This window comes from Balaenoptera borealis (assembly GCF_965194805.1).
Source record: "Balaenoptera borealis genome assembly, chromosome: X".
Classification (NCBI taxonomy): domain Eukaryota; kingdom Metazoa; phylum Chordata; class Mammalia; order Artiodactyla; family Balaenopteridae; genus Balaenoptera; species Balaenoptera borealis.
The window spans coordinates 8,456,260-8,483,646 of record NC_138881.1 but is presented as its reverse complement, the minus strand read 5'-3'; the positions used below and the strand labels follow the sequence as shown (position 1 = coordinate 8,483,646).

Sequence of the window (27,387 nt, the reverse complement as noted above, 5' to 3'; positions counted from 1 at the left end):
TTTGGGTTTTGTTTGTTCTTCTTTCTCTAGTTCCTTTAGGTGTAAGGTTAGATTGTATATTTGAGATTTTTCTTGTTTCTTGAGGTAGGCTTGTATAGCTATAAACTTCCCTCTTAGGACTGCTTTTGCTGCATCCCATAGGTTTTGGATCGTCGTGTTTTCATTGTCATTTGTCTCTAGGTATTTTTTGATTTCCTCTTTGATTTCTTAGTGATCTCTTGGTTATTTAGTAACGTATTGTTTAGCCTCCATGTGTTTGTGCTTTTTACATTTTTTTCCCTGTAATTCATTTCTAATCTCATAGTGTTGTGGTCAGAAAAGATGCTTGATATGATTTCAGTTTTCTTAAATTTACTGAGGCTTCATTTGTGACCGAAGATGTGATCTATCCTGGAGAATGTTCCGTGCACACTTGAGAAGAAAGTGTAATCTGCTGTTTTTGGATGGAATGTCCTATAAATATTAAATCTATCTGGTCTATTGTGTCATTTAAAGCTTCTGTTTCCTTATTTACTTTCATTTTGGATGATCTGTCCATTGGTGTAAGTGAGGTGTTAAAGTCCCCCACTTTTACTGTGTTACTGTCGATTTCCTCTTTTATAGCTGTTAGCAGTTGCCTTATGTATTGAGGTGCTCCTGTGTTGGGTGCATATATATTTATAATTGTTATGTCTTCTTCTTGGATTGATCCCTTGATCATTATGTAGTGTCCTTCCTTGTCTCTTGTAACATTCTTTATTTTAAAGTCTATTTTATCTGATATGAGTATAGCTACTCCAGCTTTCTTTTGATTTTCATTTGCATGGAATATCTTTTTCTACCCCCTCACTTTCAGTCTGTATGTGTCCCTAGGTCTGAAGTGGGTCTCTTGTAGACAGCATATATATGGGTCTTGTTTTTGTATCCATTCAACAAGCCTGTGTCTTTTGGTTGGAGCATTTAATCCATTCACATTTAAGCTAATTATCGATATGTATGTTACTGTGACCATCTTCTTAATTCTTTTGGGTTTGTTTTTGTAGGTCCTTTTCTTCTCTTGTGTTTCCCACTTAGAGAAGTTCCTTTAGCATTTGTTGTAGAGCTGGTTTGGTGGTGCTGAATTCTCTTAGCTTTTGCTTGTCTGTAAAGCTTTTGATTTCTCCTTCGAATCTGAATGAGATCCTTGCCAGGTAGAGTAATCTTGGTTGTAGGTTCTTCCCTTTCATCACTTTAAGTATATCATGCCACTCCCTTCTGGCTTGTAGAGTTTCTGCTGAGAAATCAGCTGATAACCTTATGGGAGTTCCTTTGTATGTTATTTGTCATTTTTCCCTTGCTGCTTTCAATAATTTTTCTTTGTCTTTAATTTTTGCCACTTTGATTACTATGTGTCTCGGCGTGTTTCTCCTTGGGTTTATCTGTATGGGACTTGCTGTGCTTCCTGGACTTGGGTGGCTATTTCCTTTCCCATCTTAGGGAAGTTTTCGACTCTAATCTCTTCAAATATTTTCTCTGGTCCTTTCTCTCTCTCTTCTCCTTTTGGGACCCCTCTAATGTGAATGTTGTTGCATTTAATGTTGTCCCAGAGGTCTCTTAGGCTGTCTTCATTTCTTTTCATTCTTTTTTCTTTATTCTGTTCTGCAGCAGTGAATTCCACCATTCTGTCTTCCAGGTCACTTATCCGTTCTTCTGCCTCAGTTATTCTGCTATTGATTCCTTCTAGTGTAGTTTTCATTTCAGTTATTGTATTGGTCATCTCTGTTTGTTTGTTCTTTAATTCTTCTAGGTCTTTGTTAAACACTTCTTGCATCTTCTTGATCTTTGCCTCCATTCTTTTTCCGAGGTCCTGGATCATCTTCACTATCATTATTCTGAATTCTTTTTCTGGAAGGTTGCCTATCTCCACTTCATTTAGTTGTTTTTTTGGCATTTTCTCTTGTTCCTTCATCTGGTACATAGCCCTCTGCCTTTTCATCTTGTCTATCTTTCTGTGAATGTGGTTTTTGTTCCACAGGCTGCAGGATTGTAGTTCTTCTTGCTTCTGCTGTCTGCCCTCTGGTGGATGAGGCTATCTAAGATGCTTGTGTAAGTTTCCTGATGGGAGGTACTGGTGGTCGGTAGAGCTCACTGTTGCTCTGGTGGTCAGAGCTCAGTAAAACTTTAATCCGCTTGACTGTTGATAGGTGGGGCTGGGTTCCCTCCCTGTTGGTTGTTTGGCCTGAGGCGACCCAACACTGGAGCCTACCCGGGCTCTTTGGTGGGGCTAATGACAGACTCTGGGAGGGCTCACGCCAAGGAGTACTTCCCAGAACTTTTGCTGCCAGTGTCCTTGTCCCCACGGTGAGCCACAGCCAGCTCCCGCCTCTGCAGGAGACCCTCCAACACTAGCAGGTAGGTCTGGTTCAGTCTCCCCTGGGGTCACTGCTCCTTCCCCTGGGTCCCGATGCGCACACTACTTTGTGTGTGCCCTCCAAGAGTGGAGTCTCTGTTTCCCCCAGTTCTGTTGAAGTCCTGCAATCAAATCCCAGTAGCCTTCAAAGTCTGATTCTCTAGGAATTCCTCCTCCCGTTGCCAGACCCCGAGGTTGGGAAGCCTGACGTGGGGCTCAGAACCTTCACTCCAGTGGGTGAACTTCTGTGGTATAAGTGTTCTCCAGTCTGTGAGTCACCCACCCAGCAGTTATGGGATTTGATTTTACTGTGATTGCGCCCCTCCTACCATCTCACTGTGGCTTCTCCTTTGTCTTTGGATGTGGGGTATCTTTTTTGGTGAGTTCCAGTGTCTTCCTGTCGATGATTGTCCAACAGCTAGTTGTGATTCTGGTGTTCTCACAAGAGGGAGTGAGAGCACGTCCTTCTACTCCGCCATCTTGGTTCCTCCCTCTGTACTGTTGTTTTATATATACAAAATCAGATTTCCAGGAACAGTGGATAACACTGATCAATCTTAATGGAGTGTATTACTAATTATTCAAAAGATCATCCTCAGTACCATGTACATATGGAGGTGTAGATAGGAACTGTTTTAAACCCACAAAAGCAAATGGTGGCTTTATCTTTGAATTTAACAGGAGTTATGGAATCTTGGGGAATTTTAGCAACAACAAATGAATGTCATATAACACACTAGAAAGGCTCTGGGAAATCTCCTCAGGTCACTAAAAGGAATTTGATGGTTTCCTTTCTTGTTCAACATGCATAACACATCTATCAGATTTAAACCTACAAACAGCAGTGCAGCCATCTTGAGAGTATTATTTTTAATGGACCTGTACATCACAGGGTATCACTTAGGGTATCACTGTCCTGGGTGTTTGGGGCAAATTTCTGTTATGACAGGCAAGGAAATTTCATTTTCAAATATAATTCTTACTCCTTACATTTTTCAAAAAGTGAAGAATGCACTGTTTATATTTTACATCACTGAAAACTCCTGTGTTCACAGACTAAAGGAGATTTGATATTTTTAAAAACTACTTTTTTTTTTGACTTATCTAGGCCATTTCAATATTCAGTTCTCAGCTTAAACTGTAAACACTCAACCTGGTATAAAGGAACTCAGGAACTTATTGTTACTTCCTTCATCTATGTTTCTTTGAGACTGATTGGATTCATTGCTTCTCTCCTCCCAAACTGTATTTAACAGTATGCTCCTGGCTGAAATTAATGTTTCAACAATTCGTTTAGTATAACTCCCAAAACAAAGTAGAAGATTTCTCTCTCTATTTAGGACCAAGTGTCTGGATTAAGTTTTTTTTTACTTCTTTCTGATGCTCCCTGCAACGTATACAAATAAAAACTCTACTTTCAATTCTCCACCCCTCCACACCCCTCCCACCATCAGAGCCCTGGTGATGGGTAGAAATTCATGAGATAAATTGTGAAAACCACAGGATTGTGAAGTCATCTCACTTTCTCAGCTAATGGACATTTGAAAGGCTGTTGGGAGTTGGTCTCATGTTGTGTGTTCACAGTAAACACATGAATAAAGATGGGCTCTCTTGAAATTGTTACTCTTAAAATGGAGGCTTCCAGAGAATTCAGCCTTTATCCATCATTCCCTCTTCTTTCTTCCACTTTAATATCTTCCCCCTCAGTCTACAACATGCTCAGATAACCCCCAACTTCAAAAAGTAGCAACCAAACAAGTACTCAAATACTTCTGCCTCAACTCACCCAGTTCTCACCCTGCTGCTCACCCAACTTTCAGGAGAACCTCCTAGAAATCATGGACTGCCATTGTCTCTACTTCCCCACCTCCCATTCACTCTTCCACCTGATCTGGCTTCCATCCCACAGCTTTACTGCAGCTACTTTTGCCAACGTCACCAAAGACCTGCCATATTGTCAAGTCCAGCGCCCTCTTCTCTGAGCTCTTCCCACTTGGCCTCAGGTAGACTTTAACTTCACTGACAATTGCCTTGCTAGCCATCTCACCCAGGCTTTTGTGACACAGCGCTCTCGAAGTTTCCCTCCCACCACCTCCTCATTTCTGTAGCTGATCCCTTTTCCTTTGTGAAACCCTTCAAGGTTGCTCTTTGCCAGGGTGTAACTCCAGCCACTTTCTGGTTCTTGCTCCTAGTGATAACCCCTTTCAGCCCCTTGGCGTCACCATGACCTATATACTGCAGACTCCCAATTCAACACGTTTTACTCTAGCTTTCATGTGAATTCCAAGTAGGTGCACCCCAGGTACTCAAATTCAGCAGTTGTAAAATTGAATTCTTAATCTTCCTATTTGTTCCCGTATTAGTTTCCTGCTGAGGCTGTACCAGATTCCCACAGACTTAGTGGCTTAAAACAATGGAAAAAGTCCAAAATGGTTCATCATTCCTGCCTTCCTTCTGGAGGATCTGGGGGAGAATCTGTTGCCTTGCCTTTTCTAGCTTCTAGTGGTCACCTGTGTCCCTTAGCTCATGACACCTTCCTCCATCTTCAATGCCAGCAGCAAAGCATCTTCAAATCAATCTCTCTCTCTCTCTCTCTCTCTCTCTCTCCCCCCTCCCCCCTCCCTCTCTCCCTCTCTCCCTCTCTCCCTCTCTCCCTCCCTCTCTCCCTCTCTCCCTCTCTCCCTCTCTCTCTCTCTCTCTCTCACTCTCTCTCACTCACTTCTGCTTCTATCATCATATCTCTTTCCCCGCCTCTGACTTTCCTACCTCTCTCCTCAAAGACCTTTGTAATTACTGTGGGTCCATCTGAATAATCTCCAGAATCCAAAAGAATCTCTTTATCTCAAGATTCGTAATTTAATCACATCTGCCAAACCCCCTCTGCCATACAAGCTAACATACTCATAGTTTCTAGGGATGAGGGCATGGACACCTTTGGGGGCCATTATTCTGCCGACCACACCCCCAAACCACTGTGTCTCTTACCTCCGTGAATGCTTCTGCAGCCGCTCAGCCAGTGAAGCTAGAAACTTCCGAGCCATCTTCCGCCCCTCTCTCTTCACTTACATTGCAAGTTTCCCAGGTCCCATATGTTCTACAGCTGAACCTCCTCATAAATATACAATCTCGCCATCTTAATCATCACTGCCTCTATTCAGGCCCTCTACTTTTCTACCCTGGACTCATGAAACACCATCTAAATTCGCTTTCCTGCCTCCTGTCCTATTCTTCTATTCAATCGAATCTCAGATCCTGTTTCCAAACTTCCCAATCCCTATTACCAAGTATGTTCATGCTTTGGAGACTTTGTTTCTATGTTCTCATCTGCCTGAAATGGCTTCCTGCCTTCTCTCCCTGATAGACTTGGTCGTGCTCCAAGGGCCAGCTCAGTCCTCAGAACTGCGGTGCTTCCTCACGTGCTCACGCAGAAGGAGTTGCTAGAGGATGTGTTAGCACAGCCCTTCGCAAACACAGCGGCACTTACCACGGTTTACTGTAGTTCTCTGTTTATATGGCCTGTTCTGGCTATGTGATAAGTTTCATAAGGGCAAGACGGGGTGTTAGAAGTTTCGGAGTCAGATTGCAAATTCTCCCTCTTCTCCCATCCTTTCCAATCAATCTCCCTTGCTCTTCCCCCACCCAACTTGCCCTTCTTGCAGCTCAGTTAAGTATAGATAATCTCTACTCATACACATGCTCAGCGGAAGTGTCTCACACAACCCAGGTAGATTTTCAGTTCCTTTCTCTGTGGTTCCATTGCTTCTCGTATGTGCATCTCTGCCCTAGACATGACCTCATTGCACGGCATTTGGCCGTTACATATGTATTTCCTAGATTCTGGAGAGAAGGAATCATGTACCTTTCCACCTCTGTGTCCTCAGCACATGGCAGCCCAGTGCACGGCACATAGTGACTGCTTAATGTAAATTTATTGGATACATAATTGAAAATAAGTGAAGGGACTGGTATTCCCATTGCCACCTTCTCCACCTGGAAAAATCTAACTCATTTAATTGTTTATTTCCCTGTTTTCTTGTCTCCCAGGCTAAACAGTATGTTTTAAAGATAGGGACTACATCTAGCTTATTGTAACCTAACCACAGAAATAGCATCTAGAACATTCTAGGTGCTCAGTAATTGTATGGGGTTAAATTGGATGCTCTTTTTTCATCACTTTTGCAAGAACTTAATTCAAATAAAGTTAAAGTTTAATTCTGGTGAGAAGCCTGAAATTGGATATTCTGGCTGTCATGAATATTGGAATAGACCTCAAGCCTTCTGAGCTCTGTCTGGATTCTGTAACTAACTTGTTTGGTGTGGCCTGAGGTTAATCACTTCACCTTTTAGAACATCTGTGTCCTCATTTTGAAAACTTGCCTGCGCCTACCTCGTAATATTACCAAGATCAAACAGGATAGTAGAAAGGCATCTTGAAAAAAGGCAGAATCGCTCTATGAGTGCAATTTATTGTTGGCATTCTGCTTTGGGAAAATACTGGTGTTTTGCTTTGTCTTGGGGGTTAAGGCTCTTGGAAATCCTTCTTCATGCTGATGGAGAAGGAATAGAGGGCAAGCCTTTAATGCCTTTAGATAATCTGGACAGTTACTGTGGGAATTGAATCTCTTCCTTCCATCTGGCCCTTCTAACTCACAACTGTTCAAAAGAGAATAGGCTTCCTCCATTGTCTACCTGTCAGGAGTTGTTTGTGTAGGAACCTGAGGTTGAAGAACCCTTGAAGCTCTTGCTGATTAAATTAGCAGAAGACATCTCTCTTTCCCTGGGGTCACTTGTTTTTGAATCAACCTGAATATACAGGCTGGCATTATTGGGTCCCGTTATCCACAGTAAGGAATCCAGAGGATTGCTGGTCTTCAGGGAGGCCAAGGCTACGTTGCAGGGCCTCATACGGTACACTCCCCTGACAGGCAGAAGGAAATTTATAGTGTCTCTGTCTGATGCAGGGCCTTCATTAATGCCAGAAATAGTCTCTTTTATAACACTTAATGCTGTGCTTCCATCCTGAGGATCTCAGTGTGATATGTCCAAACAAATCATTCATTCATGACTCAGTTTAATGAGTACTGGACCTGACCTGTATATAAAAATGCAGGGATACTCCCTGCCTCCTTGCTTCCCCTCCCCTCCCCCACACTACGTAGCAGTCAAGCACATCTGAGTCGAGTACTCTTTGGTGTCCAATGCTGGGAAATGTCTAATGTGTGGTTTCTTGACCCACATTCTCCCTCTTCCTCCTTTCTTTCCAATCTGCCTTGCTCTTCTTTCCCCACCCAACTAGCCCTTCCTACAGCTCAGTTAATTATAGATCACCTCTTCTCATACGCATGCTCTATAATCCCCATTCTCTATCCTTCCTCGCACCCAACTCCTGCCTGGTCATCTTTCCCCCCATCTCTCTCTCTCTCTCACCCCTCCCCTCTCCCTCCCTCCCTCCCTCCCCCCCCCCACTTCCCTCTCTCTTTCATTTTCTCCTCGCTCCATCCCCATCCCCTGCCCCACTGTTCACTGCCATTCAGGACCTCCAAAAAATCCCATTGCAGTTTGCTTCTTCCTAAGATTCAAAGCATTCTAGAGCTAGAAGAGTTTCAAGACCATCCACGCCAAACAGAGGAGTAGTTAGAATTATACCACTTTAGCAAAGAAAATAAAAGTTGTTGAGATTTGAAGTGGACTTAGATGTAATCAAGAGCCAAAGCCACCAATCTCTAAAGCCCATGAAAGCTCCTAGAAGGCCCCTTCAGAATTTGAGGAAAGCCTTTGACTGCCTCCATATTCTGTTCTAATCAAAGCTGCTTTTCTGGGAGTACCAGAATTCAAGTTAAAGTCATTTTTAAAGGTATTCCTCATAAATTTTATTTGTTTTCTTCACAATACTGGTTTTGTTATTTTCTCACAGAAAATCTATAAGGCTAATTTTATTGTTACTTGTACACTGGCTCTGGAGGAACTTTTAAGAGAGTAATTCAGAAATTCTTGAACGAGTTTAGCTTAATTAGAACTTACACCTGCATTTCCAAGATGGCTTTCCCAAGGACCAGCACTCACTTAGACATGTAGGTTCCAGCACGTGCATTAATAATCACGCTCGGAGTTCTGTGTCTTCAGTATAATTGGTGTTTCACGGAACATGGATTCCCTGCTCCAAACAACCAGCTTCAGCGTCGGCTGTTGGCCTATATGTGAACTGGGCCTGCTTATACCCTGCATCAACACTAAACTCCTTTTTTCAATTGATGTTTGCAACAGTTATCAGGAGTTTCTTTTGCTTTTATGCCTTCATGCCCTCTGCGATCCCAAATGAGGCATTCTAAATCAGATGCGCAGATATCTGAAATAAATAGGACAAATATTGGGGGAAAAAGGTGAGAAAGACAAATATCATATGATATTGCTTATATGCAGAATCTAAAAAAAAGATACAAATGAACTTATTTACAAAACGGAAACAGACTCATAGACTTAGAAAACAAACTTATGGTTACCAAAGGGGAAAGGTGGCGGGGGAGGGATAAATTGGGAGTTTGGGATTAACATATTCACACTACTATACATAAAATAGAAAATCAACAAGGACCTACTGTATAGCACAGGGAACTCTGCTCAGTATTCTGTAATAACCTAAATGGGAAAAGAATTTGAAAAAGCATAGATACATGTATATGTATAACTGAGTCACTATGCTGTACACCTGAAACTAATACAACATTGTTAATCAACTATGCTCCAAAATAAAATAAAAATTTAAAAAATCAGATGTGCAGATATCTGAAAGAAATAGGACAGATATTGTGGGGAAAAGGTGAGAAAGCGAATAGACATGTTTTCACGCCATGGAGACTGGCTTTGGAGAAAGAGTTAAGCCCCAGGTTGGCTATTTATTAGCTCTGTGTCTTGTGCCTCAGTTTCTTTATCCATAAAAATGGGGTGCAAAGTAAGTAATGAATCCAGTTGTTCTGCTACAACGAGCAGCGATAGAGAAAACATCTAGCATAACTCAGTGTCAGCTCTCTTCTTCTGTGGCCTGAAAGGTTAGTGTTAGTCTGAAAATCTGGAAGAAAAGTGCCCCCCAAGATATGTGTAGGATATGCTTTGATAGACTTATGCTCTTGTTTTCTGAATAAGCCATATTATATTCTTCTCATGTTCTCTAATAGATAGGGGTGGTTTTCCTTTTTTCTGGTTGCTGTCGTGAATGGCATTACCTTTCCACCATTTTCAGTGTGTCAATATTGCTGTTGGAGATCAGTGCTACAGAGTTCTGTAAATTTACCTTTTCTCTCTCCCTTTTACACAATCCTAATTAAGACTATATTTTTAAAGGTAACTCCTTTTAATTGCTTAGATAGAAAATTATACTATCTACATAAAATTATAGCTTTTAAAAAATTTTTTATTTGTTTTAAAAAAATGTCTTAATAATTGATAACAGCAACTGCTAAACTATCAAAAATAACGGTTACCCTATACATTCTTGCCCTCCCTCCCACCTTGAACAAAGAAACACCCCCTAGGGCTGTACTGTGCTTTATAATGGCCGTTAGCACATGTGGCTTTTTAATTTTAAATGGATAAATATGAAATTAAAATTCAGTTCTGCAGTCACAATGTCCATGTCAAGTACTCAGTAGCCATAAGTGGCTAGTGGCTACTTTATGGGACAGCGCAGGTAGACAACATTTCCGTCATCACAGAAAGCTCTAGACAGTGATGCGCTAGGGCGTGGCTGTTGGCTTTCAGTGTAAGACGGGTCTTCAATGACATCTTAATGGGCACTATTTCTATTCTTCTTTAATTCTTTAAGGAAGTACACATTCGTTTTTGTCAAATATCTTTTGTTATCTCTTGAAATGTTCACATGATCTCTTTCTCATTAGAATATACAGTGCTACGTCAATGGATTTCCATTGACTGAGCTTTCCTAATATTTCTGAAAGAGATCATCCAGGATTTGGGATTATTTTTATTTCAAAGCATTACAAGATTCTATTTGTTACTTTATTTTAATGTTTCATTTTGAAGTTTATGAGTGACACTGGCCACTAAAACTTTTTCTTAAGTTTATCAGGTTTTAGAATTGAAGCCATAATTATTTCCAAGAAAGATTTTGCTAACATGAGGAATAGCTACTCAAGAGACTTCAGAAGAATTCCCTCAGTAAATCCGTAATTTCTTAGCATCCTTTAGAATTCTGAGTTTGGGATGGGGAAGGTCACTTAAAACTTTTGATTTCTTCTCTTCTTCAAGAATTGAAGAAGAGGAGTTGTCTCTTCTTTATTGTTGAGGTTTTGAAGTTTTCTTCTCTTTATGGTTTGATTCTTTATTATTATCTTGTTTAGAGTGAGGGTGAGTTCTCAGAATGCTGGATATATGCACCTTTGAAATATACCCAAATCCCCAAGAAAATATAAGTAATTTAAACTTTCTTTTTGTTATTTTAGATACCTGCCTAAAACTTAGAGTTGATTATGTAGCTATCACTGTAACATATATTTGTGACATTCATATTAATGAAGATATACTCTATGCTTTAATTAAACACTTTCAGGAAGATTAATGATTTTATCAGATTGTTTTCATCTCAGTTTTTAATTAACTTGGCATAATTTGTTCATTAATTAAGTTTTTACTAAAATGCCATTTGTAAGTGCATTTTTCTTATGTTTCAATAATTGAACTTCAAATAAATGAGGGCAGGAGAGATGAAAATATTAATTTCAAAGGGTTGGATAAGTGGAATCTTGGAAGGTATTAGAGGTATTTGCTCTGGGGACAGGATAAGTGTGTTCAGCAAGTATGTATCACTCCTCAGTGACGGATTTGTTACATAGGCTACCTTAGGCCAAAATGGAGCAAAGGACTGAGGGGGGGAGGTAGAAATCACAGACTTAACTAATACACAACAAACAATGCAACGTAGTGTGTAAAACAAGATAAAATGTAACCAGGAAAAAAAATCGAGTGCTTAAGTTCAAGAAAGTTCAACCGCACAACAGTAGAATCAGGGCGATTTGAATTTACATCAGTTCTAGCAAAAAATAATTGGCGGTATCAGTTGACTAAAAGCTCTGATACGAGACACAGTGTGACTTTGGGACTAAACAATGTACTCTGAGGCTGCATTAGTAGAATCATAGCATCTAAAATGGAAAAATCAGTAGAGTTGCTATTCTCTGCACTGGTCAGAACACAGTGATTAAAGGAGGAGAGGTAAGAAATAGCTAAATTTAAAACCTGCACACATAAATACACACATACTTGTGTATGCACGCACACACATACTTGTGTATGCACGCACACACAGTGATTCTCAGTCCATTCACCTAAAGCTAATATAGACATGTCCTGATTTATTAAAAGATGGCATTAGAGCATTCCAAGGAGTATCTAAACAGCTTTAACACAACTAGTCAACCGTAGCATCTGATGATGGGTTACATGTATATTTTCTATACAGTCAATTTAATAATTAATAAAATATAATATGTTCAGAAATGTATTATTTCATTATCAATAATCAAAATATCAGAATTGGTCATTTTTCAGTTTAAATTAAATTAAATACTTTGGTTTTGCAGTCATCTTTCAGCATTTTTAGTTGCTTTAACCAGTTTATTTTTGTAATCCTTCATGTCCAATTACATATTTGTAGTTAATGTATTTCAAAATTGAGCTACCATTCACTCAACTCTTCATATGTCCTTCCTGGGTTACCATACCCCCTTTCCACTTCTTTACATGATTTTAGCTCCATGTCAAATCTCAACTGTTTAAAGAAAATTATATATATGTATGTGTGTGTGTGTGTGTGTGTGTGTGTATGTGTGTGTGTGTATAATCAAACCCTGTGATAGAATTGTTTGGCAATTTATGAATATATGCTTTTGGATTTAAATGTCAATACTTTGAATTAAATTTCAACTTCATTTTTAATTTTAAATGCTGACTTATCTGCCTTTTAATTTGTATTTTGAATTTTACTTGTACTTATTTAATTAAAGTTTAATTTCTATTTAATTTAATTTACAATTAAAAAAATTTTTTAATTGCTAGATGTAGTAGGGAAAGACTGATAGTCCATTAAAAACTAGATAAATGGTTTAAATTAGAAAAAAACAGGGAGTGTCTTTTAAAAACGTCCAGACTAAAATCAGAAGTAGCTGAAATAGTCTTTATATATATTGGCATATATAAAAAATGCCAATTTTTAAATTAAAAATAGTTTTCCATATGGGAAGTTTACAGTATTTCTCTTTTGCCAGACTTTTAGCATTTTTAGAATTCTTATGCTGCCCTTAATTTACTTACATTTCAGAAAATATATATCAGTCACTAAAATCCAACATTCCACTCAAAACTATTAAAGTGATTAAACCTACAATGGGTAGATTTGGTGTATTTGGCTTCTTGGAAAATTAGCCTTTGGCAAATTGGCCTCCTTGTGTGAAAACTAGGTTTTTAAGACGTAAAAAGAATCTTAAGGAAGATAGTTTTGAGCCATTTTGTACAATTTTAAGAATGGATACAAAGAAATGGTTAATTATGATAAAATGAAGTGGTTTAGACTAGCTGTGTAGGTTAATTTTCCCTCAAAAGGAACTCAAATATCAGGCACATAATTGATGAAAGGGACATTTCTCCTGAGTTCTAAAGCTAATTGACTGCCTACATAAACACCAGCCTTGGAAGAGTTTAGTCAGAAACTCATTCAGAATTTTCAATAAATGATCTTCTAACGAATAGAGGATCTTTAGCATACCTTCTTAATATGTTAAAATTACCCCCCGATATGTACACTGGACTGACCTTCTGCATTACTTCACCTGAGATTTGCCCAGTTTGGGTTCCAAAGTAGAAATGATCCCTGTCATTTCCCAGAACAAAGGGCTCAGTAACATGGGATCCTTCTGAAAGCACAGAGTAAGCCAGCAAGTGAGCAAATCCTTTATGCAAAGCAGGTCCTCAGAGGCTAATTTAATTTGGAGAGAGAAAACTAAAAACAGGATAGAATGTTTCATGAAGCGGATCAGTCTTAAGACCCTTCCTCATAGCCCCAAACTCACTGTTTTTAGTGTGTTCACCACGTTCCTTCATTAGTGAGGGCGCTATGCAGTTTCCAGTCTGAGGGAAGAGACAGGGTGGACCCTGACTGTTCTGTTGCCATAGTGATGACATTTGAGCTTCTTTGGAGTGGTGAATCTGATTAGTCAGGTCAGTGTTTTCCCTCATTTCACTTCGTTACACAGGAAAAGATACTCCAAAAAAAGACGGTTTCATGTGGATTTGTATTTGATTAAAATATAAATATTGTTCAGGCCAGCTCATCTATGGAAATGGCAAGACAGTCAAAAAGCCCAGCAGTATCATCTCAGCTGAGAGTTAGTCCTGTTGCCGTAGGAATTGAAACATGAAGCCTGTGGGTAGAAACAGCCTGCTTGGTGCTAGATTAGCTGCACCTCAGTTACCTTCACCTCCTTCTACCCAGGCCTTCCTTTTGGAGCTTCAGTGAAAGAGTCAAAGTCTCAGTGTATTTGCGTTGATTGGTTGGCGAGCTTGTAGTTAATCTCTTTCCTGAAAAGAACAGGAGTGGAAAAAGAAAATGAGGAAGTTAAGCGTAATCTTTGTTTGCTTAGAAATGTATTTGTTGATGGCCAAGCCGAATCCAAGGTATTTTTGGTTCTTGTGTCCTTCATTGAAAGAAAGGGGAGAAAATGGGTCCCAGCGGAAATGGGGATGCTTGCTCTTAGAAGCAAGCCTTGTCATCTTTGTGTTGCGGAGGACCTGTGACAGGGAGTCCCAGGACACCGAGGAAGGAGTGGGGAGGGAGCCCGTTTCGCCCTTTTCTCCTATCCATCACCATTGTTTGGCGGCCCTGATTAGATAACACTTATTAGCAAGCAGCCAGCAGATGGCGCTGTTTGGTTTAGCGCTAAATTGAGAGCTTCCTGGGTTTGGTTTTGTTTTATTTTTTTAGCTAATAAGATAAAAAGGGTTTCGCTTTTATTTTCAGCTTACTATCCTGTCATCAGGTCTGTCTAAATACGGATTCTAGCTGTTATGAGGTGTCCTCATAGGTCATCTGGATACATTGTCTGAATTCAGAGCAGGAAAGAAAAGAAAAGAAAATCATATGCCCCTTTTAACAACTGCACATCATGGAATTGCAGAGCATAGTCTTGGTATCATTTTCAAATGATAGGAAATTAGAGGAAAAAGTAGATGCCAGCCTTCACTTTGCCCTCCTGTACTCAAAAACGCGCTCCCCCTACCCAGCGCTGTCAGACAGTTCTCGTAAGTGTGTTGTCGCCGTATACTTTGCTTCATGGCACCTCATTGCTCATCTGCTCATGCAGAAAAGGAACTCACTGAGGTCTGTAGAAACTGCTATATAAAAACTGGAAAGTACTGTAGAATGAACCCTAACAAATTAACAGACGGGGGAGGGTGTATGAGTAACCCTGTTGGAAACGTCCTCTACAGTGGGTGCCCTGGGACTAGTCCTGGCCATTTCAGCCCTGGGGAGAAGTGAGGAGGGGGGTGAGGCCTGGGAACTCTAAGGGTCCTTCAGAACTAACATTCTTCTATTCTATTTAATGGTAACTGAGCTTCCAGAAAGGATTCTAGTCAGCACCATTGCCTTATCTGTCCAGGGGCTACAAACTCTGCTTTGCAGTTTCCTTGAGGCAAATGGGGTACATAGGATTGGCTCCAGAAATCCTGTACCTGTGGAACCTGGAAAGTTGTGCACCTTTCTGACATATCACCTTTGCTCAATAGTTAACATTATTTCTTGATTGCTGAAAGACAAATTGGGTTGTTATTAATGATTTTTTTTAATGTCTAAGGCTGGCATTTTTCTTTTGGTTTTTTTTTTAACATCTTTATTGGAGTATAATTGCTTTACAATGGTGTGTTTCTGCTTCATAACAAAGTGAATCAGCTATACATATACATGTATCCCCATATCTCTTCCCTCTTGCGTCTCCCTCCCTCCCACCCTAAAGGGCTATATACAGTTCTGTAGGCTTTAAATTGATAATTAACTTATTTAAGTGACAAAAATCAAAATGTCCCTCAAGCTTTAAGTTCAACTTACAAATATTCTTTTTCTGCTTATAATTCAAGTAACATTTTTGTATATAATAAGAACAAATAATTTTACAGAGGGTTTTGATTAGTGTTGAATTAATTTAAGTTAAAACAGTCTAAACTCAAACAATTGCTCTCATTTCTAAATTTAATTAGCTAAAATTCTTTATACATTGTAATCTACATTTATAAAGTTAATATATTCTGTTTTCTGTTTAACCATTCAAGTATCTATCTAACTGGGCAAACTTACAACCCTAATAGGCAAAATCTTTTTAAAAAACTTAAACAACTTTTGTAAATCTAATACATGGATTAATTTATTCAACAAGTTCATTACCACTTAAACTTTAAATGTTTCAACTTATTACCATTAAAACTTTAAAATATTTAGACTTTTACCATTTAAACATTTCAGTTGATGAGTTTGTTAAATATCTGGAGTATCCATACTTATTTAGAGAATTGAAAGTTCACCTTAAGAGTCCAATGCTATTTACCAAACAGTTAAATTCTGTTATACTTTTCAATTTACAATCACAAGTCTAAAGTCAATTTCACGTTTAAAATTTGAATCAAAAGGCTAATACGGGGACTTCCCTGGTGGCACAGTGGTTAAGAATCCGCCTGCCAATGCAAGGGACACGGGTTCGAACCCTGGTCCGGGAAGATCGCACATGCCGCGGAGCAACTAAGCCCGTGCACCACAACTACTGAGCCTGCGCTCTAGAGCCCGTGAGCCACAACTCCTGAGCTCACGTGCCACAATTACTGAAGCCCGCGGCGCCTAGCGTCTGTGCTCCACAACAAGAAGAGCCACCACAATGAGAAGCCCGTGCTCGCCACAGCTAGGGAGAGCCGGCGTGCAGCATCGAAGACCCAGCACAGCCATAAATAAATAAATCATTTTTTTAAAAAAAAAGGCTAATACATTTAATCATTTGACAAATATTTACTGACTAAGCAAATATGTCCATTTTCTAAAATGCCAGAGTGCTCTTAAAAATTAAAAATGCTTTCAATCATATACCCAGATTGTCACTACAGTTACTAAATGTGTTCCTAAATTTAAAACAAAAGAACGCTATGAAATTCATTTATTAACTCAACTGAGTTTCCATCATGGGTTGACTAAGGGTGTTAACATGGTAGCTTCTGGGTTAGAGCTTTGACCCAGGGCGTAGGACGGGGGGGCTGCTGTCAGCCAGGGCGTATGCACTGCGCCTCCGTGGATATCCTTTTTTTCAGAACCACCGTGTCAACCTGTGACCCTGAATCCATTTCATTACCCATTTCTTTTTTTTATCACTTTTTTTTAATTGAAGTAGAGTTGATTTACAATGTGTGCCAATCTCTGCTGTGCAGCAAAGTGACTAGACATTCTTTTTTTGTATTCTTTTCCATTATGGTTTATCACAGGGTATTGAGTATAGTTCCCTGTGCTCTGCAGTAGGACCTTGTTGTTTATCCATTCTAAAGGTAATAGTTTGCATCTACCAACCCCAAACTCCCGGTCCATCCCTCTCCCTCCCCTCTCCCCTTTTCATTACCCATTTCTTTCATCTGATTTAGGTTGAAAGAAGTTGGCTTTCTTTGTGTTGTCTTTCTGGCAACAAGTCTTAAGATATTTTAATTCTTCTCATCTGGCTCTAAAGATAATTTGAAGTCATTCCATCATATCCTGAATAAATCTCAGTCCTTTGTTTGGTTCTCTTCCTGCATGGAAGGTTCCCACATGCCCACATCAGCTGGAACCTTCGAGCTGCTGCCCCTAGAGAGAGCTGGTGCTCTCCAGTTCACTGCAGGCCCCCCAAATACCCTCCAGGGCCAGACAGGGTTTCTCAGTCTCAGCACTCCTGCATTTAGGACCTGATCATTCTTTGGTGTGGGGCTGCCCTGTGTCCTGTAGGATGTGTACTAGCCTCCTAAGCATCCTGTGTATCCGCTAGATGCCAGTAGCACCCCCTTCTAGTGGTGACAACCGGAAGTGTCTCTAGATGTTACCAGATGTCCTCTGGTGAGCAAAATCACCTCCCCCTCCCCCCACAGACACACGTTGTGAACCACTGGCTCAGGGCAACAGACTGTCCACCGAACACAGTCACACAGCGATAGGACCATTTGTGCCATGACTGTGTCGTTCTTTTTCTCATAACCTATCAGTGCCCTCGAGTCTGCTCCCTGCCTGCCTCTCCTTGGGTTTTTGAGTGTCTGCACCCTGCTCGGACCCTAACGCAGGAAGCTCTGCGTTGGGGAATTGAGCACCGTTTTTTTTTGGTTTTTGATTCTTTTTTCTTTGTCTTGCAGCCTGCGCAACATTAGGCAGCATGCTTCCTAGATGAAAGGGTTCCGTGTCAGCTTTTAGCTTTGTATTAACAATCGTTACACAAATTCTGCTATTAAAAACATCCGTTTATTTTCATACGGTATCAGGAAGTGAGCTTTTAGAAACACTGATGTTTCTACACATACTCATTGTCCAAACCAGGACTCTAGTTTCACATGAATTTCTTGACTCTATCTTTCTTAACATTAACAGTGATGAACTGGAATTTTTTTTCAAAGCCCACCTTGGCAACGTTTTTGGTTAGAATGGTTTGAAACCAAAAATAATCAAAATCCAGGCAGTCAAAGAAAATCCAGAGTCTTAAAAACTGGGAATATAGACAGGCTCAGAGATGAAAGGGAATCTTATGGCTTGATCTATCACATGCTACGTGATAAATCATTTCTTCTTGAAGACGAGAGGAACCTGCATCTTGCCTCACAAAAGGGATACACGGCGCAGTCTAGCTTTATCTCAGAATACCACCCTTTGAAATTAAGGGCAGATTAAATTACCCAATAAAATAAAGGTCACACTGTGAGATCGCTGAAACCCGTCTTAGTGAATGAAACGTTTTTAACGATGGAAACCTGGAAGAAATTCACCTTTAGCTAGTTCACTCGGCGGCAGGCTTGATGTTCTCGTGGAGGTCTTCATGAACCGTTCACCAACATCTGCACACCAAACTCAGCTTGCACATGAATACTTCCATAGCGTGTCAGGGCAGCTGGGTTCGTGTGAACCCTGTGGACGTGCGTGCCTTTCTTTAACTTGTTTCTTATGGGCTGAGCGTGTTAGTTAGTCAGTCTTCACGGGGGTGAACCAGAATGATTATTGGGTTGGTGTGAGATCCTGTTAACGTGAGGAAGAGCTAAATAAAAGTGGTGTCAGAGTACACCTTAATGATGAGCCTTGGGAAGCCAAGGGGAGATTCCACATGAAACTGGGCTGGGAGGGGCATGTATTTCCTTTGATATTCCTGTTGGCTCTTATTTGGAAAACAAAAAATGTATTGTCTAATATGGTCACCATTTAAAACAGGACTGAGTAACATGCAAATAGACGGAAATACTATTACATTGGTGCTACATAGACCCAATGTTGATCTTTGTGGAAATAGCAGAATGAATGTCCTAAACAGAATAATTAGAATGAAATTGAATTAAATCAGCCTGCCGGCAGGATTGAAACTAAAATATTCTGTCCTGCAAATGTTGGGGAACTTTGGACCATAAGGATAGATACCATGAATAAAACCCAACCTTATGATTGTCCTACACAAAACCTTTAAAAAGTTCTGATATTTAAAAGCCAGCCCAAGAGATATTTACATATAGTATGGATATTATAGTAAAGAAAATATCTGAACTTTAGTGTGGCTCATTTTGCATTAATATCAGCATGACTTTTGTCTTATAGTTTATTGTTTATAGTAGTTGTCTGCAAACTATGGCCCACCTGCTTTTGTATACAAACTTTTATTAGCACACAGCCATACATATTCGTTTACATATTGTCTATGGCTGCTTTTGTGCTACAACCGAAGAGTTGAATAGTTGCAACAGAGACCATATGGCTCACAAAGCTGAAAATATGTACTATCTGGCCCTTTCCAGAAAAAGGTTGCTTGCTCCTGGCAAAATCATTTTACGATCCTTTGCAAAGTGAAATAACTTCTGTAGCTACAACAGAAAGGAAGGCAAGCATTTTCTTGTTGTCATTGCTTTACACAGAGCGGATGATGGGTTTAATTAGAAAACATCTCAATTATATCAAATATTTGAAGGAGTTTATGGAAGAGAGGGGAGAGAAAAAAATGTTCACTTTTTAAGGAGGACATTTAATGATCTTCTATGCTTGATTTTCTTTCAAAAGAACTTAATGTTTGAAAATTTGTCCATAACATGAAACTTGTGTCCAGAGCAATATAAATAGCTCAGCGGGACTTACCGCTTTTGATAAATCATCCCTTTTGGGCACTGGGCAAAAAGAATGGCAGATTTTGTACTTGAATTTTTCAAAAGACCTAAGGCAAGGAAAAGAGAGGAGTTATGTAAGTGAAACCAGAAGAAAATGAGCAAAAAATTAAACGATGAAAAAAATCATGGAATACAAATACTGACTCAAGTATAAAATAGACTTTCTCTTGTATATTTTACTGAATAAAAATAATAGCTAAGGGACTTCCCTAGCGGTCCAGTGGTTAGGACTCCACGCTTCCACTGCAGGGGGCACAGGTTCCATCCCTGGTCAGGGAACTAAGATCCCTCAGGCCACACAGCATGGCCAAAAAAAAAAAAAAGCTAACATTTACTGTTCTACCATATGCTGGGTAAACTACGTACTTTACCCATTAACTCCTACTCTTCAAGGTAAGTATGATAATCCCGGCTTTACAAATGCCCAAACAGGCTCTGAAAGATGAGGGAACATTCCCTTTGAATGAATATAGAGCCATTCGACTCAAAAGCTAATCTGTTTCTATTAGGACTCTCACAAGATTATACTGAGTAACATGATTGTATTGTTATATCACATTTAAAAATAAACTAATCACATGGACCACTACCAATTAGTGCTGTAAACCAAACCTGCCTGATACTGATTTAATGACATGTCAGTTAGTACCGCATAACAAACCATCCCCACATCTAGTGGCTTAGAACAGGTATGATTTATGATGTTTCCCAAGTCTGCTGATCAGCTGAGGGTTGGCTTATCTGGTCTTGGCTTGAGGAGGACTCTGCTGCAAGTGCCTCCCATTCTTCTCTTGGGACCAGTAGGCAAGCTCAGGCATCTCATTCTCCTGGCAATGGCAGAGTTGCGAGAGCAAGTGGAAACACACACAAGGCCTCTTGAATCCTGGGCTTAGGACTGGCACAGTGCCACTTCGACCTTGTTCCTTGGGCTAAAACAAGTCACGTGGCCAAGTCAAGAGGCAGAGAAGTACAGCCTGCTCACGGTGTACCATGGCAAAGGGCTGGGACACAGGGAGAAGTGAAGGATCAGAGCCAATCTTCCACTCATAGGTTGATTAAAAGTAAAAGGACTTTATTCCAAATGTTACAAGTTTCGATTATCTGAAAGCCAGGCCCAGAATTATGCTTATTTTCAATTGTAATTACCCTGTAACCAAAGAGGCAGGCAACTACTGTTCTCTACCAAGACCTCATGACGGGAACATCTGAGATGCACATTGTCGGATTCTGGACACACAGCCTCACAGAGTTCCTTGGACCCTTTTCAACCACCTGAGTCCTATTTTATACAAAACTCTGCCCCGAGAGTAGCCAGCACTTCATTGTACTTGGTTAGAGAACAAGCCCCTGACATGCTTGGTGGAGCACGTTACCACTGATTAAATAAATAGGTCTTGGGACTTCCCTGGTGGCGCAGTGGTTAAGAATCCACCTGCTAATGCAAGGAACACGGGTTCGAGCCCTGGTCCGGGAAGATCCCACATGCCGTGTAGCAACTAAGCCCGTGCGCCACAACTACTGAGCCTGCGCTCTAGAGCCCACGAGCCACAACTACTGAGCCCGTATGCCTAGAGCCCGTGTTCTGCAACAAGAGAAGCCACTGCAATGTGAAGCCCGCGCACCGCAACGAAGAGTAGCCCCCGCTCACTGCAACTAGAGAAAGCCGGCGCGCAGCCATGAAGACCCAACACAGCCAAAAATAAATAAATAAATAAATTTGTAAAAAATAAATAAATAAATAAAATAGGTCTTTACCAGTTAAGGAAAGCAGCATCTTCTCCATCTATAGAAGATTTACAAGTGTAGTGTGTGTGTGTGTGTGTGTGTGTGCACGTGTGCACACACTAGAGGGGGGAAAAAAGGGGGCGGGGAATGAAAGAACGGAATGCAGGTTCTACATAATTAGACTTGTGTAACCATTTACTTGAAAGTCCTAGTCTGTATTTTAGTAAAAGGAATGATTTCCTTACTGTTAGTTGCTCTGAGTAAGAGATGATGGTTGATGCCACCCGTGTGATAACTTCCTGCCGTTCGTTCTCAGGTACTTACACAGTCATTAACAGAAAATAAAAGTGATCGTGAAGCTTAGACAATTAGTTTCCAGGCAGGAATTATTGATTGGTGTGAATATTCTATAGATTCTCCTGCCGGAAGAGCAGACAAGACAATTCTGGACTTTCCCCAATGATTACCCAAAGCTTAGGGCAACCCAGTTTTTTCAAGATAGGTCCAGTTTTCTTTTTTGTTTTTGTTTTATTTTTTGACAAGACAAAGACAACTTCATATTAACATTCTCCCCCCCTCCTGCCCCCCCCCCGGCACATAATACAGTCACAAAAGCACATGAGATGTTTATGTGGACAGCATAAAAAGGAAATGTAAATTTAAAAATTTTCTTTGTTATCTGAGGCATACCCAAGAAAATAAAAGTCATTTTACAGTTTTGGAATGAAGTATATAGTGATATTCCATTCTTCTCGTATCTTTAGGGGGAGGGGGACTTAACTAGGTAAGTCAGCAGAATGAAGAGGAGAGTGGGCAGGATCTGCCGCGTCCATTGTGGAGATGGTGCAGTTGTAGATTAATGAAAGGCAGCGTGCGCTTTTATTGCCCCTGAACGAGAGCCTTCACCTGCCCTTGACTATCCAGGGCTCACATCACTGTCATGCACTGAGCCTTCATCTTTCAGGGCTGTGGTTGGTGGATGACTTAATGCAAAGTGTTCAACTCGAAGAATAGATTGGTTTCAGGGACTTCCCTGGTGGTCCAGTGGAGGGAACTCCCCGCTCCCAGTGAAGGTGCCCGGGTTGGATCCCTGGTTGGGGAACTAGATCCCACATGCCGCAACTAAAGACCCCGCATGCCGCCATTAGAGATCTCGCATGCTGCAACTAAGACCCGGCGCAGCCTAAATAAATAAATGTTTAAAAGAAAAAAAAGAAAAGTGGATTGGGTTGGAAAAGCGCTTCCCAGGATGGTATGCGGACTGCACCCTTGAGGCTGGGCGTCCTGGAAGGGGAGTCCTGTGGGAAACAGGCAAAATAGCACCGCGAGCGAGCACATTGGAGAGGAGAGGTGTCCGCGTGGGTCAGCTGAGGGTCCAGCCCAGATTCCCCTTGAGCCTTCTCTTTTTCTTTAATTGAAATGTAGTTGATTTACAATGTTTCAGATGTACAGCACAGTGATTCATTTATACATACACATATATTCTTTTTCAGATTCTTTTCCGTTATAGGTTATTACAAGATATTGAATACAGTTTCCTCTGCTATAAGTAGGTCCTTGTTGTTTATCTGTTTTATATATAGTAGTGTGTATCTGTTAATCCCAAACTTCTAATTTATCCCTCCTCCCCTCTTTCCCCTTTGGTAACCATAAGTTGGTTTTCTATGTCAGTGAGTCTATTTCTGTTTGGTAAATAGGTTCATTTGTATCATTTTTTTAGATTCCACATATAAGCAATATCATTTGAGATTTGTCTTTGTCTGGCTTACTTCACTTAGTGTGATAATCTCTAGGTCCATCCATGTTGCTGCAAATGGCATTATTTCATTCTTTTTTATGGCTGAGTAGTATTCGTACTACTCAGTATATATAGTATTCCATTATATATATGTACCACATATTTATCCATTCATCTGTCGATGGACACTTAGGTTGTGTCTTGGCTGTTGTGAATAGTGCTGTGATGAACATGGGGGTACATGTATCTTTTCGAATTAGAGTTTTCCTCTTTTCCAGATACATGCCCAGGAGCGGGATTGCTGGATCATATAGTAGCTCTATTTTTAGTTTTTTAAGGAACCTCCGTACTATTTTCCATAGTGGCTGCACCAATTTACATTCCCACCAACAGTGCCATTAGGCTTATTCTTGCCTAATATATCCGGCAGCTGAATTCACTTGCCTGGAATACTTTTTTTTTTTTTAAGATTTTTTTTGATGTCTTTATTGAATTTGTTACAATACTGCTTTTTTAAAGTCTTTATTGAATTTGTTACAATATTGCTTCTGTTTTAAGTTTTGGTTTTTTGGCCACGAGGCATGTGGGATCTTAGCTCCCCGACCAGGGATCGAACCCACACCTCCTGCATTGGAAGGTGAAGTCTTAACCACTGAACCGCCAGGGAAGTCCCTGGAATACTTTTTATATCCGTTTTTAAGTTGCGCTTTACCAACCACACGGATACTCCTTTTATTAGAGGACTGAGTGCGGAGGTGGCCCAGAAGAGAGGAGTTAAAACTGGAAAGTTGGGCAGATGGAATGGGTGCAGAGAATCACGTATCAAGTGGGCGACACAGTGATGTCAGTGACAAAAGTGACTAAGGAGAAACCGGGGTGGGGGGTGGGGGGGGAAGGAGGGGGCGTTGGAAAGCGAGGTGAAGGTACTCTCTGGAGCATGGAGACTGCACAGGTGCTCCCAAGGCAGCAGGTAAAGGAGGGTGGCTTCGTAGACGAGCAGAAAGTGACTCAGGTGATCTTGCCCGTGGGCATCGTTCACCAGAAGTCTTCCTTATCTCACATCACCTGGGAAATCAGATTTGATGTATCTGTGTTTCCAACCTCTTCACACTGCAGGAGAAAGTTCTGCAAATCATTAAGGCCACTTGCCCCACAGCCTAGAGGCACCACATGCGAGTGGAACCTACCGCCTTGCTCTCCCTCTAGCATTCAGCTGAGGCCCAAAGCCGGGCAGCAGCGCTTAGGAGGAAGTGCTGCAGAGTTTCGCTCTATGGGAACGTCTTGTCACCCATCTGCAAAGGTAAAACGACTCGAGAAATTACATGATTTCAGCCACCTTCTTCACTGCCCAACTAGAATGATGTATGTATATGTCGTCCGCGTCCCTTGAAAATGGAGTATTTACTATCTGGGAGCTTCTGAGAAAGAAATGAGCGTTTTACAGGATGAAGAATGCAAAATGGGAAAGGTTACGTGTGGGGAACATCTGTAATCATTTGCCGGCCGGTGCAAAATTAATTAACTGCGTACAGATTTTCAATAGTTCACTTCATCTGCTTGTTATACAGATATAATTTGTGATTTGCATTCTTTAAATTTTTGCAGCTTTTCTATTTGAATTACATGTGGAGGAGCGTGGCATGGTAAAAAGTACTATTAAAGATTGTTTTCAGGGACTTCCCTGCCATTCCAGTGGTTAAGACTCCGCGCTTCCACTGCAGGGGGCACGGGTTCAATCCCCCTCAAAAAAACAAAAGAAAATAGATTGTCTTCAAGAAGACATACAGCCATTTGGAGACCTAACAAAACTCTTTGTTGACGGCCTGCAGATTCAGATGAGGGTTAATCAAGAGAAGAAATAAACCAACTTAGAACAAAGAAGCTTTCTATCTTGTCTTGATAGATAAACTGGTCTTTAATGCAAAATCTAAAGTGAGTTATGAGAGCAGTTGATGTACATTAATACGGTTTAACACCGTTACCATGATTAATACATTTGTGAGTTGCCCCCAAATCTGTATTTAAATGATTATTAATTTTCTTTCTTGTACATATTAAGTTAACCAAAATAGAAAACCTGACTTATAAATAACTACATTGTTCTGAATAGCAGGCTTGAACAGAACATTAATTTCTTCATTTTGATAGAGTTCCATTTTCTGCTGAAAAGTAAAAATCCAATAATAAGACTATCCAGCTTAAACTCCGTAATACTTTTCTTTAGAAAGGAAGAGTTTGGATGTAAAGTTGCGGTAATTAAAAAGCTCTTTTCTAATGAAGTAGTTTCAGAAATACTTAATTTAACCCCCAAATGACATAAAAATTCCCCACACTTCTTAGAACCGCGTGCACCCACCTCAACAATTACAGTAATTACTTGTTTAGCTTTTATTACTGAGACAGCTGTGTTTTTAAGTTCCATCCCATTGATCTTGCATACGGAGATCATTTAAACCCCTCCTTGGAAAAATGTCTTAATGGTTGCTTGTCAATATTTTCCTGATGGCACTGCTAGAAACCTCAGGCTTTGTCACTGCTTTCATTTGCAGGTGATAGATGCACACACCATATTTTATGGGATCCAGTAAAAGAGCATCATTTTCATCCCTCAGTTCAGTAATCCAGTTTCAACCAGCCTCAGTTGTGCTAGTGCAGGGCACTAAATCCAAGTATGATCTGTGTACCAGCAGCTTCACCACAGAGACAACTGTTAGAAATGCAGGTTCTCAGGCCACCCGCAGACTGAGTCAGGAACGCTGGAGGTAGAACCCAGCAAACTGCCTTGACAAGCCCTCCAGGTGAAGCTGATGCACGCTCAAGTTTAAGGACCCCCTTGTCATTTTCACTTCATCTGAGAGTCACTATCTGCCACCCAACCTTTCAGCACACAACAGGAAGGCTCGACTTTGATGAATTCCTTTTCTCTGCAAAGCGTGTGTGTTTTCTTCCTGGGGGAATGATACATTCCCACAACCGCACACCGCATTGTTTTCACATCCTTTCTTTCTCTATGTGTTTGAATGTGTGCATATCTCCCCCTTTTGATACATGAATAAACGACTGGACACACATAGCCTTGACCCGAGCTTGTGTGTGTGATTTCACACGGTAGGAATGTCCGGGATCTCAGGCTCCTCGTCTGTGAAGGGAGGGAGCTGGGGCTCCCGAAGGCCTTCGCTGCAAGTCCGCAGACCCTAGTGTTTTCCCTTGTCTTTGTTCACTATATGATTTAGCATCTTAATTAGATACAATCAATCTTAATACTCTATTCAAAATGTTCCTCCCAGAATTAAAAGCTCCTCATGAAATTTCTCTGCTTTGCTCCACACATGCAATGTCCTGATTTTTAATTTCACTGCTCGTTCGTAGATGATAACATTATAATTATCAAGTAATCTGAGAAACTTGTTTGAAAACACCTGCATAAATACATAGCGTGGGTTTTTTTTTTTCCTTCCAAAGGAGCTTAATTTATACGGACTACAGAAATCTTCTGTGTTGTAAATGGCTGTTTGCTGTATGCTTTTAATTTTGCTTCCCTCTATGAGACTGTATGTTTGCGTGTGTGCATAAATAGAGAAACAGGGTTATCTCCTGGATATCTTGTTCATTTCTTAAGGTGGTGTCACGTCACCAAGAAAATTAGTGACAGATTCACACCATAGCGTGGAATTCAATTCATTAGAAACTTTTTACAAAGTACACCTTTTTCTGCTTCCTCATAGTAAGTTTGGGTGTGCAAGCATGGGAAAGCATTTAGCCACAGAATGAAAACAAGCTATGTCCCCTTTTCACCAGTTGTCCTACCCCAATTTTGTCCTTGAATTTCTTGACTCCAGTGGGCCCTCTCTGCCATTCTGAAATTTCTGGAACTTCGTTTCTCTGAAAACCGTAACAAGATGTACTCCCGACACGCTCCTAGGCGTCCACTGGTAAATTGCTGACATTCTTTCCCGCTAAACTCAGCTCGCTCGCTCCATATTTATTAGTTCATCTGAGATTCCACAGCTGCCACCTGAGCTTTTATGCGGGCGATAAGCGCCCCTGGCTTGGGGGTTGCTGAGATTCTGGTTTAGCCAGGCCCTAGTCTGCCTTGTACCAAATGTCTTTGCTAAGAAACAGATAAATCTGTTCTTTTTCTCATGCT

At 40.6% G+C, this 27,387-nt stretch overlaps 1 protein-coding gene and 1 long non-coding RNA gene across 2 annotated transcripts in view; one reads left to right on the top strand and one right to left on the bottom strand.

Annotated features, from left to right (window-relative positions):
* The window catches only part of MID1 (midline 1), a 397,732-nt gene that overhangs the window by 56,306 nt on the left and 314,039 nt on the right, over nucleotides 1-27,387 (top strand). The gene's annotated exons all lie outside the window — the stretch shown is intronic.
* On the bottom strand, nucleotides 8,349-15,292 carry LOC309620025. The gene is made up of 2 exons (XR_014239383.1): nucleotides 13,190-15,292; nucleotides 8,349-8,714 (listed from the first exon to the last, which is right to left on the bottom strand). It is a non-coding gene; the product is annotated as an uncharacterized lncRNA (long non-coding RNA).